Below are 12,192 nucleotides of genomic sequence, written 5' to 3' on the forward strand. Positions count from 1 at the left end.
CTTCCCAAGATGTTGTACATAGCTTGTTCTGTGTCTGCATTTCTATTAACTCATATTCTTCTTTGGAGCTGGGGCAGTTTTATCTTTATACTTTTCCTACTTTGGCTACGATGGGCACTTAATTGACTTCCATTAAATATTCAATCAGTGAAAGTTTCTCTTTTGTTGTTGCTGTTTCTGTCTTTTTTTTTTCATTTATTTTTATTAGTTAGAGGCTAATTACTTTACAATATTGTAGTGGTTTTTGTCATACATTGACATGAATCAGCCATGGATTTACATGTATTCCCCATCCTGATCCCCCCTCCCACCTCCCTCTCTACCCGATCCCTCTGGGTCTTCCCAGTGCACCAGGCCCGAGCACTTGTCTCATGCATCCAACCTGGGCTGGTGATCTGTTTCACCCTTGATAGTATACTTGTTTCAATGCTGTTCTCTCAGAACATCCCACCCTCACCTTCTCCCACAGAGTCCAAAAGTCTGTTCTGTACATCTGTGTCTCTTTTTCTGTTTTGCATATAGGGTTATCGTTACCATCTTTCTAAATTCCATATATATGTGTTAGTATGCTGTAATGGTCTTTATCTTTCTGGCTTACTTCACTCTGTATAATGGGCTCCAGTTTCATCCATCTCATTAGAACTGATTCAAGTGAAAGTGAAGTCGCTCAGTCATGTCTGACTCTTTGAGACCCCATGGACTGTAGCCTACCAGGTTTCTCCGTCCATGAGATTTTCCAGGCAAGAGTACAGGAGTGGGTTGCTATTTCCTTCTCCAGGGATCTTCCCAACCCAGGGATTGAACCTGGGTCTCCTGCATTGCGGGCAGACGCTTTACCATCTGAGCCACCAGGGAAGCCCTCTGCCCAAGCCTATTTCTTTCATTCTTTTTGGAAGATGTGTACAGAAATGAATGTTACTTTGAGAGATAGAGACACAGACATAGAGAACAGATGTTTGGATATAAAGGAGGGAAGGGGAATGTGGCATGAATTAGGAGAATGGGATATATATATATATATATATATATATATATATATATATATATATATATATATATATATATATATATACACTAATATGTATAAAACAGATAACTAATGAGAACCTACTGTATAGCACAGGGGATTCTACTCAATACTCTGTGGTGACCTAAATGGGAAGGAAATCAAAAAAAGGAGATATATGTGTATGTGTAGCTAATTCACTTTGCTCTACAGCAGAAACTAACACACCATTTTAAAGCAACTATACTCCAATAAAAATTAATAAAACAATTGTTCAAAAAGAATGCTACTTGGATATAAAAACAGGCCATTTTGAGATACAAAGTTAGCCTTTGCTGTTAGCAACTAGCCTTGCTGTTAGAAACTGCTATTTAAAATTTGTTTAATTTAGAACTTAATTTTATGAGGTTACATAGTAGAGTAAAGGAATAAGCCAATAAATAACTGTCTTGAAATTCTGGAGATGACTTCACTGGAGGCTCTTAAAAGTAAGGTCATTGTCGGCAAATCAGAGAAATAGTGAGATGAGTTCACCATATTAAAGACATGAAAAGCTTTTATGCCCAGAGTTATTCATGCTGTTTCCTACCACAGGCGTGGGAAATGGGTTAAGGGAAAAATTTGTGGGAAGAGGTCAAAAACATTTTTTAATCCATAATCAGTTGAGAGTGATAATAAGATAGCTGTCATTTAAAGACTGAGGACTTTTAAGGAAAGAATAAGAATTACACAAGTGGAAGACCAAGCATTTCAAGGATTCTGTCTATTTTATTATCTTGTGTTTTTAGAACTATCTTCTGGCCTCATAGCATTGACCACTAGTTATGATGATTAATTTATTATTCACAAAAGGGAGGGAAAACATTGACTCCAACAGGTTCTTAAACCATAAGCTAAAATCCCAATGAGATTATGCATTTGAAAAAACTGATTGTGGTTATGTTCTTAAATACCAGTTTTACGTAGGGAAAGAAAAAATATTACCAACGTGGCTTTTGGTAATAAATTTAGGTTTCCTGAAAGTTAGATGTATTTGCAAGATGACTTTCTATGGGCTCTGTAAGAAGAAGTTTTTACAAAGTATTTTTTTTTTTTTTAATCGTAGGTGAAGTGGTACGGAACCCACCTGCTAGTAAGTGGTAGACATGGGTTCGATTTCTGGGTCAGAACGATCTCCTGGAGGAGGAAATGGCATCCCACTCTAGTATTTTTGCCTGGGAAATCCCATGAACAGAGGAGCCTGGTGGGCTACAGTCCATGGGGTTGTAAAGAGTCGGACATGACTTAGTGACTAAACAACAACAAGAAGAAAGGATCACCCCTCTGCCAGAGGTGTTCTAGCTGCTTTCACTGGCTTGGTTCTTATATGTAGCCTCTACCCAGTGAGTCTGAGATTATCCTGCAAAAAGAATATTTCAGGAATTGCAGTTCTCCTTTTTACTTTTGGGGGTGATGCTCATTTCTAGCATTATCCAAAACTTCTAGTGCATACACCCCAGTAAAATTCATTAAGAGAGTAAAGAAATTGATGAGCTGCTTCTGACAGTCTAAGGCTACAAATAAATACAGTTGATGGCTTTTGGGTTTAGACTCTGTTAGTTATCTATTGCCCAAAACTTTTTTTTTTTTTTTGAAGATTTTTTTTCTTATGAATCTATGAGTTGAGGGAGTGGGCTTATTTAGCTGGGTGGTATTTCTTCCTCATGATGTCAACTATGGCCACTCAGTTCTCTGTGTTCAGTTGGCATCTTGGCTGGGCTAGAAGTTTCAGGGAAACCACTCCAATGCCTTATGCTTTGCTGCTTCTCCATGTGTCCTCTTCATGTGGCTAGCTAGGGTCTCCTTAACAGCATGGTAGTCTCAGGTTAGTCAGACTTCTTAAACTGAGCTGGCTTCACGAGGAAAATCAACAGTTGCCAAGAGTTTAGAGTCTAGGCTTGGATCTAGCACAGTGTCACTGCTACGCTAGGTACAAGCCCAACCCAAATTCAGGGAAGGGAAGTAGACTTTCTTTTCTGACAGGAAGAGTGACTTTCTTTTTTTTACAGGAAGGGAAGAAACTGAAGGCAGCCATCTTTGAACTTAAATTGGTACTACTTAATTTAGTAGTTTAATTTTTCTCATACAAATTCAGCTCTCTTTGAGTGATTTTACATTCAGTTGCCAGTTTCAGTCAGCATATTCGTATCCTTTAGGAAAGGTGGTCCTAATTATTAATAATTGATATTGTTTAGTTAGACCTTACTAAGTGCTCAGCTGTGACTTCAGTTTTTTATGTATATGATCAAGTCCTTAAAACAACTCTGTGAGAAAGCTATTATTCTATTTTAATAAAAAGAACTGAAATGTTGAGCAAGCAAGAGCAAGTAAGCAACTTGGTCAAGTTCCCACAATTTATAAAGTTGTAGAGCCAGGTTTGAAAACTAGAGCATCTTTAAGCTTGGTGGTAGTATTTTTAGGTCCATTTTGAAATTTCTATTCAAAACTGCTGTCAAATCCTGCTGCACCAAACTTGTTGATTTCCCTGAATTCTGCTCACAGAATTTCCTTGAAATAGATATTTCTGTTCTGGGCGTGCAGACCAGGACAAAGGTCCATGAGATGTTTTCGTTAATGGAAACTCCCAACCTTTTTGATTTATGGAGTCTCTAAAAGCAAAATTATTTTTTGGGGACTTCTGCAGTTCTTTACTGGGCCTCCCTCGTGGCTCAGACAGTAAGGAATCTGCCTGTAATGTGGGAAATCTGGGTCAATTCCTGGAATAAGAAGATCCCCTGGAGGAGGGCATGGCAGCCCACTCCAGTATTCTTGCCTGGAGAATCCCCATGGACAGAAAAGCCCGGCGGGCTGGAGTCTACGGGATCGCAAAGAGTCAGACACGACTGAGCAGGTAAGCACAGCAGCTCTTTACACCAACCCTGGAATCCTTCCCGTGTTCACGTGCTACCCACCTGAGCCGTATGGAAGGTATTTCCACATCTCCAGGTCTTACTATTTTCTTGCCCAATATTAGCATATCTTAATTATATTTCTACTGCTGAAGTATTAGACTGAGGCTGTCCAGAATACAGAGAATTTTTCAGTAGGTTAAACAAATATAAGACTGGCTTTTACTATTTTGAGTGTTAGATTCTTGTCATGTTCTCTTGTGAACTTTAGTCTGTTAAATTCTCTACTACATTCCTTCAGGCCATTAGTACTTTCTGAGCCTTTCTGTAATTCACTTTGATGTTAATATTTTATGTTTCTGGTCATGTATTTACTGTTCACCGTCATTAAAAATAGTTAAATTGCTCAATCACAGGCTTTGGATTTTTATTATAATTCTTTAATTCCCTGAAACCTATTTCTGTGATAAAAATGCCAAATATATCCAGAAATTGGTCAAAGTTGGATGTTTAAATATTGTAATTCTCTTACAGTTTTTTTTTTTAATTTTTCAGAGGGTACAAGAATTTAGAACTTTTAAAGATCATAAAAGGCCATTAAAAGTTTGACTTCCACCTTTTATTCCATGAGTAAAATAGTTGGACAGACATGATGACACCGTATTCCTATTTCAATGCCTGGGTGGAGATTTTAATTCAAGGTTGAAATTGGTGCTGTATCTTAGACCTAAAATACTGGAGGATGAAATCCACTTTGTCTGATATTAGTATAGCCACTCCTACTTTCTTTAAATTTATATTAGTACAGAATATCTCTTTCATCCTTTTTACTTTTGTTTTTTTTTGCAGCAGCATAGAGTTTGGTGTTACCTCTTTTTTCTCCTAATGTAATTATCCCTGCTTTTTAGTTGTGTTTTTAAAGACTATTCACATTTAATATGGTTCTTGGTATAATTGTGTTGAACTGACCATCTTGCTTTTGTTTTCTGTATGTCCCTTCTCTTCTATATTCCTTTTATACTCCTTTTCTGCTTTCTTTCAGATTAATATTTTTATGGTTCTTTATTATCTCCTTTGTGTTATTAATTATACCTTATTTTACTGGTTGTTTTGGAGTTTATATTCTTTATCTTTAATATTTCATAGTTATTCTTTGCTGTTGTACACTTACACTATAAGAGACTGACAATAGTATACTTTCATTTTTCTTTCCTTTCCTGGCCTTTAAGCTATTGTCATACCGTTCATTTTTATGTATGTTGAAATGCATACAAAATCTTGTTACTATTTTTTTTTTGGCTTTAAACAGTTGATTATCTTTTAAAGATAAAAATTTAAAAAGTCTTTATATTTACATTTGTAATTTCTATTTCTAATGCTCTTCCTTCTTTTGTGTATATCCAGGTTTATGTCTGGTATCATTTTCATTCTGTTTGAAGCACTTTACTATTTCTTGTCATGCAGGTCTATTGGTGATTAATTTTTCAGTTTTTTATGTTTAGACCAGTCTTTGTTTCATCTTCATTTTTCTATTTTCACTGTCTCCGCCTTGCCTCCCTCTTCCCCACCCTAGTCTGTACTTTAAAAATATTGTACTGTTTCCTAGCTTACATTGCTTCCAATGAGAAATCTTTTTCTCATCCTTTGTACATAAGGTGTCTTTTTTCCCCCCTCCTCTGACTACTTCTCACATTTTCCTTTTTATCGCTCATCTTAAGCAATTTGCTTATGATGTGCTTCACTTTTCATAATTATGGTTGGGGTTCACTGAACTCCTTGGGGGTTTCCTCCCAGCAAGGAATTTATTTTGGCAGACCTGGGGGTGGGGAGGGCCCTGTATCTGAAAGAAAGTATTGGGCTTCTTGATGGTGAAGTATGGCTGATGCTGGTGATGTAGGACCCAGTGGGGGCAGCAGAAACTTGGTCTTGTAGCTGTGAAGCTTCTTGACCATTGGCAGATGGCACCTCTTGGCTGTGATCTCCTCCATCATCATGATCTGGATTGAGTGCTGGACACCCATGACCTGATAGCACTGAGCGACATTGCCTGTGGTAGTCAGGCCCCAGTATAGCTGGTACATGTGGGTGCCACTGCAGGAGCTGTAGTGCAGTCAGATGCTCAAGTTCCTCACTTGCCGGGAGATTTCTTGAACATCTGCCTACAGTAGACAATTTCCCTGAAGAATTCATCTTCTTCAGTTAAGTTGCAAAGTATCAGAACTTGGAACTTGGCATAATTAGGTGCAAAGATGCAGAGATTTTTATTTGATGGAGGAGGGATAAGTGGCATTTGGGGCTGGGCAGGGAGGCTCCCCCCACACCTTGTATTCTCATAGTGTACCTTAGGCCTTCATGACGCTCTCTCCATGCTGGCCACCACACACAAAAGGCTTATAATTTTTTCAAATTTAGAAAAACTTAGCCATTATTTTTTCAAATATTTTTGCTCCCTACCCTCAGGGATGCCAGTTATATTTAGCCATTTGAGGTGGTCTCGACTTCACTTTCACTTTTCACTTTCATGCATTGGAGAAGGAAATGGCAACCCACTCCAGTGTTCTTGCCTGGAGAATCCCAGGGACAGCGGAGCCTGGTGGGCTGCCGTCTATGGGGTCGCGCAGAGTCGGACACGACTGACGTGACTTAGCAGCAGCAGCATGGTTCGCTGATGCTTTGTTCTTTTATTCCTCGTGTGTGTTTTTTCCTGTCTGTTTCATTTTTGGATGGTTTCTATTGGTATACCTTGTAGTTTATTAATCTTTTCTAATCTCCTGTTAATCCCATACACTATATTTGTCATCTCATGTATTACAGTTTTCATCTCTAGAAGTTCAACATGTGTTTCTTCTTAACACCTTCTAGGTCTCCATTTAACATGTTCAATCTTTCCTCTATCACTTTCCCTTGATAATTCTGTCAGTTTTTTATTTTTATAGTTCGAAGCTATATTGTGTTAGGAGCATACAGGTTAATACTTTGTGCATGCATTTATACATGTGTGTGTCCAAGTATATATTTTTGTGTGCACACATGCACATGTACATATACCTATACACATACACACACACATATAAATGAAATCTTCTTGTGGAATTTTTCTTCTATTTCTTTTAAAACTTTTTTGCTTTAATCTGTACTTTGATACTAAAATTACTAAAAATCACTAAATTACTATTTTCCTCTGGTTAGTATTTGCCTTGCCAGTCTTTCCTATATTCTTATTTTAAATCTTTCAAGCTCTGTTTTCTCTTCTAAGCACTATAGAACTGAAATTAATTTTGTTTATTCTAATAATTAGTCTTTGAGTTAGAAATATTATCTGTTTATGGTATTTTAGTCTTAGTCATCACAAAGAATTAGAGTTGTAAAAATAGCTATGGTGGGAAGCAAAAATGTTTAAGAACTTTTACAAAGGTCTTGTTCTTAGGTCCCAATTTTAATTTTTTCTGACTTTCTTTCTAGAATAGAGGCTTGAATTCAAGTGATTCCCATCAAATCATCTTTCTTCTTGGCATGTAGGCCTGAAGATGCTAATGGAGAAAAACGATCTTACTTTACTAAGGTTTTCACACTTTCCCAGCCTCCTGTCTCACATGAGAATAGATCTTTTAAAGCATTTATAAATAGTATTATTTTGTATTTTGAAAGTTAATTTTAAACAATGTCAATTTGTAAAAAAAAAAAAAAAAATATATATATATATATATATATATATATTTCTTGGTGTATTGATTTCTGATTGTCTCCATTCTCTTTAGTTTATGAAGTTGCTCCTTTTGGACATTTGTTTTTAGTTTACTTGATCAGTGTTGGGGTGAAATTTTTTATTCTGATAGACTATATACTGTTCAGGGTCATTTATAATAAATACAGAGTAACATGCCTATTACATAAAAATAAAATAGTTTTTGTGAAATGAATTGGAAGATGTGGCATAATTAGACAGTAGGCATTTGTATTCTCCTATTATCACTTTAAAGCAGCAAAAAAAAAATGAAGGTAATTTATTTCATCTTGGTAATGCTCCTTCTTTCTGGTCCAACAATTTATCAGAAATGTTAATCCAGCAAGCAGTAAGTTGAAGGGGGGGTGGTGAGAGAGGGGATTTAAAATTAGCCTGGAAATATTGCACAACTCATTAAAAATGTAATCATGCGTAAAATGAGATCAATGAAAATTTATCTAAAAGTGCAAGGAAAAGGCATTTTCTAGTATGATACTGGATTTAATAGACTGGATTTTAATTTAGTCAGTTTGCTACAAAAAAATCCCTCCAGGCTAAATAAAACAGTTTTCCCTCCCAGTTATTGTACAGACAGCTAATTTTCAGACCCTTTCCTTCTGATATTCAATCTTATCTCTTGCTGCGTACGGGTTTCACTATATTGCAGAATTTGTTTTCTTTACATTTTCCATTACTGCTTTCATTTGCATGATAAATGATTAGAAGTAGAAACAGGGAAAAAAAACTATGCAGAACATTTCTTTATTAATTTTGTTTAAATTAGAGTAACTTTTTTTATTCATCCTCCTCCCTCCCTCCCCTTTTAACAACCAATGTGTCTGAATTATTTTAGTATTTTATTGTAGAGGTAGAGAATTGGGTTGCAGTGTTTTCCTTGCACTTTCTTCATGTAACATTTTATTTTTTTCTTATGTTTGTAGTTTACACTTTGGTTCCTACCTTATACAGTTAATGATATTGATAAATTCTTCTCTTAAAACACATCCTTGTGTCTGACTCTGAGTCTAAGGTATAGGTGTGTAATTTATGTTGACATTGATGACATTAAGTGCTTTGAAGATTTATTTTTGCAGACAATATCATCACAATTCTTAAGCAATAAATACAGTTTTTAAAATTGGGTTTCATTTATGTCTTCTCCCCCTTTTATCTTAGCTGCTTTTCTAGTCTGATAATTTCGAATTGTGAAATGATGTAACTAACTAAACACATTAATGAAAACTTTCTATTGTTTTCCTTTTCCCCAAAGTTGTAAATGAAAAGAGGCTAGCTTTATTAATAAAAAGTTGTCTGGGCAAAACTTGCCTGAGCAAAAATTAGTTTGTAAGCCTGAGTGAATGGTTCCAGCAATATTTGTTTGTAACAGAAGAATCTTATGATCATTTTACAATAACTCACATAGCTTTTTCTTTTCTTATTACACAAACTTTATGTAAATACTGCCCTGTTGTTAAAAAAATTCAAACATTGCTGTTACTGTTGTCTTGATTATTCTTCCTATTCTTCTCTTACCTAAAATTAACACACTAGTCCTCAGCTATTCTTCCTGACATTTTTCTCTGTAACATAGACCTATACCTGAAGAAATGAAAAGTGAAAGTATTAGTCCCTGAGTCTTTGTGACACCATGGACTGTGGCTCACCAAGCTCCTCTGTCCATGGGATTTCTCAGGCACGAATACTGAATTGAGTTGCCATTTCCTTCTCTGATAAATTGGTTTTAATTTCTGTTAAATTATTCTAATATGAATGATATTACAATATTTACATTTTTCTGCATTTTCTTATTTTACTTAACATTATGTCTTAGATAATTTTCCATTTCAATATGTACAACTCTATTCTGTTTAACTGTTGAGTAGTATTCTATGACATGGAGCTATGAAGATCTGGAAGGAACCTAAGCATCAATCTTTAGGAGAGGGTTAACTTTCACAAACAATGGGGCAGTAAGAACCTTTGTGCATACTTCTGTGCACAGTGGAAATGCTTTTGTGAGGAAGATGCCAAGAAGTAAGAGAGCTGGGTCTTTGAATGTCCCTACATTTTCCTCTGAGTACTGTTAGAAGGTGGCTCAGTGGTAAAGAAGCTGCCTGTCAATGAAGGAGCTGCCAGAGATGCAGGTTTGATCCTTGGCTCTGGAAGATCCTTTGGAATAGGAAATGGCAACCCACTCCAGTATTCTTGCCTGGAAAATGCCATAGACAGAGGAGCCCGGTGGGCTACAATTCATGGGGTTACAAAGAGTTGGACATGATTGAGCATATACGTACTGTTTACCTAAATCCTATACTTTAACAGTTGTCTCATTGTCATTCATTTCTAAGTAGTTTGTAAATTCTAAATTGATTTTTCTCTCAAACATGAGTTATTGTCAAGGGGAAAGTTTCTAAGAATATAGATTTTTGGGGCTATCTTTTTGATGATGAATCTAATTTTACTACTATGTTGTGATCGATCAATATGGCTTTGTATGATTTCTGCTTTACAGGAGTCAATGAGATTTTTCTTCATGACATAATATGTGATCAGTTTTCTTTTGTCAGTGTCCCTGACTGAGGAGAATGTTCTTTATTATATTTAGTCTTCTGTTTTATACTTATTATATCAAACTTGTTAATTATATTATTCAAATACTCAATATTCTTACTCTTGGCTCATCTATTGTATATGCTGGTTCCTGAAAACTGTGTTGTTAGATATGCCCAAAAGTTCATGTGTTGAATTTTATTGGCAAATACCCCTTTTTGTCCTTCTAGTGCATTTGCCTAAAGTTTTCTTTTTTCCTAATACTAAGAATTGCTTAGTGTATCTTTTCTTATACTGTTATCTTCACCCTTTTTATGTTGTCTTATTTTATTTATTTATTTATTTTATTTTTTTTATTTATTTTTTTTTTCTTTTTTAATTTTTATTATTATTATTTTTTTTTCCCAGTGGGTTTTGTCATACATTGATATGAATCAGCCATGGATTTACATGTATTCCCAATCCCGATCCCCCCTCCCACCTCCCTCTCCACCCGATTCCTCTGGGTCTTCCCAGTGCACCAGGCCCGAGCACTTGTCTCATGCATCCCACCTGGGCTGGTGATCTGTTTCACCATAGATAGTATACATGCTGTTCTTTTCAAATATCCCACCCTCACATTCTCCCACAAAGTTCAAAAGTCTGTTCTGTGTTTCTGTGTCTCTTTTTCTGTTCTGCATATAGGGTTATCGTTATCACCTTTCTAAATTCCATATACATGTGTCAGTATGCTGTAATGTTCTTTATCTTTCTGGCTTACTTCACTCTGTATAAGGGGCTCCAGCTTCATCCATCTCATTAGGATTGGTTCAAATGAATTCTTTTTAATGGCTGAGTAATATTCCATGGTGTATATGTACCACAGCTTCCTTATCCATTCATCTGCTGATGGGCATCTAGGTTGCTTCCATGTCCTGGCTATTATAAACAGTGCTGCGATGAACATTGGGGTGCACATGTCTCTTTCAGATCTGGTTTCCTCAGTGTGTATGCCCAGAAGTGGGATTGCTGGGTCATATGGCAGTTCTATTCCCAGTTTTTTAAGAAATCTCCACACTGTTTTCCATAGCGGCTGTACTAGTTTGCATTCCCACCAACAGTGTAAGAGGGTTCCCTTTTCATGTTGTCTTATTTTAGATAGGTCTTTTAAGTATGGCCTTGGAGAAGGAAATGGCAAACCACTCCAGTATTCCTGCCTGGAAAATCCCATGGACAGAGAAGCCTGGCGGGTTACACTCCATGGGATTGCAAGAGTTAGATACGACTTAGTGACTAAACCACCACCAACCATGGGTTTTCTACTGGAATATATAAGTTTCTGTTCTTAACAGATAGTGATCCTTCACCCAGTTGTTAGTTACCAATGTTTTGGGCTTATTTACGTTTTCTATTTTATGGTACTTTTTTTGTTTTTTCTCCTTTCTGCCTATCTTTAGTTGATCAGTTTATTTTATTCCATTTTTTCCCTCCACTTGTGGTTTGTCAGTTTTATATCCCACTTCTTTTTTTTTTTTCCTGGTTGTTGTTGTTTAGTTGCTAAATCATGTCCAACTCTTTTGTGTTCATATGGACTATAGCCCACCAGGCTCCTCTGTTCATGGAATTTCCCAGGCAAGAATACACGAGTGGGTTGCCATTTCCTACTCCAGGGGATCTTCCTGACCCAGGAAGTTATGATTGACCCCGTATCTCCTACATTGGCAGTCAGGTTCTTTACACTGAGTCAACAGGGATGCCCCCCATTTTTTCTAGTTGTTGTTCAGTCTCTCAGTTGTGTCTGACGTTTTGCAACCCCATGGACTGCAGCACACCAGTCTTCCCTGTACTTCACCATATCCCAGAGTTTGCTCAAACTCATGTCCTTTAAGTTGATGAGGCCATCCAACCATCTCATCCTCTGTTACCCCCTTCTCCTGCCCTCAATCTTTCCCAGCATCAGGATCTTTTCCAATGAATAGGCTCTTCCAATGAGTCATCTCTTTGCATCAGGTAGCCACAGTATGTTGGAACTTCAGCACCAGTCC

General features: G+C 36.6%; 1 non-coding gene across 1 annotated transcript; it reads right to left on the bottom strand.

The window, feature by feature from the left end:
• Positions 1-783: 783 nt before the first annotated feature.
• TRNAC-GCA (transfer RNA cysteine (anticodon GCA)) lies at positions 784-855 on the bottom strand. The gene has a single exon. It is a non-coding gene; the product is annotated as a tRNA-Cys (tRNA).
• Between the last annotated feature and the right edge of the window lie 11,337 nt (positions 856-12,192).

Source organism: Dama dama, chromosome 4 (assembly GCF_033118175.1).
Source record: "Dama dama isolate Ldn47 chromosome 4, ASM3311817v1, whole genome shotgun sequence".
NCBI classification, from domain to species: Eukaryota; Metazoa; Chordata; class Mammalia; order Artiodactyla; family Cervidae; genus Dama; species Dama dama.